The following is a 476-nucleotide window of genomic DNA, read 5'->3' as shown; positions in this document are numbered from 1 at the left end:
AGCCCCTCTCGAGCTAGGCTCCGCCCTCAATGATACGAGCGCCTGAGCTCTTTTTGCGCATGCGCTTGAGATTTTCTCCCTCCACCTCCCCCCCCCCCCCGAGATCCCTTGCGCATGCGCCCCAGCCCTGGGTGCCTGTCTGTGACCCCCAGCAGCCTTTTCAGGAGGCCCCCGCGCTCCGCCTGACCCCAGGGAGGGCAGCCCCTGCGCAGCCAGACCCCCAACCGCCCCCAGGGGGCATCCACGCCCTGCTCCCCCCCAGGGCAGACACCCAGCCCCTCTGGGGCCCAGCCCCACAGGACCGACCCCCACCACCAGCACCCAGCTAGCACCCAGCCCCTCCACGTTCCCCCACCTGGGGCCCAGCCCCACAGGACAAACCCCCACCACCAGGGCCCAGCTAGCGCCCAGCCCCTCCACATTCCCCCACCTGGGGCCCAGCCCCACAGGACCGACCCCCACCACCAGGCCCCAGC

The sequence above is a fragment of the Terrapene carolina genome, unplaced genomic scaffold, assembly GCF_002925995.2.
Source record: "Terrapene carolina triunguis isolate 2854851 unplaced genomic scaffold, T_m_triunguis-2.0 Scaffold26135, whole genome shotgun sequence".
Lineage (NCBI taxonomy): Eukaryota > Metazoa > Chordata > Testudines > Emydidae > Terrapene > Terrapene triunguis.
Note: the sequence above shows the minus strand (reverse complement) of the source record.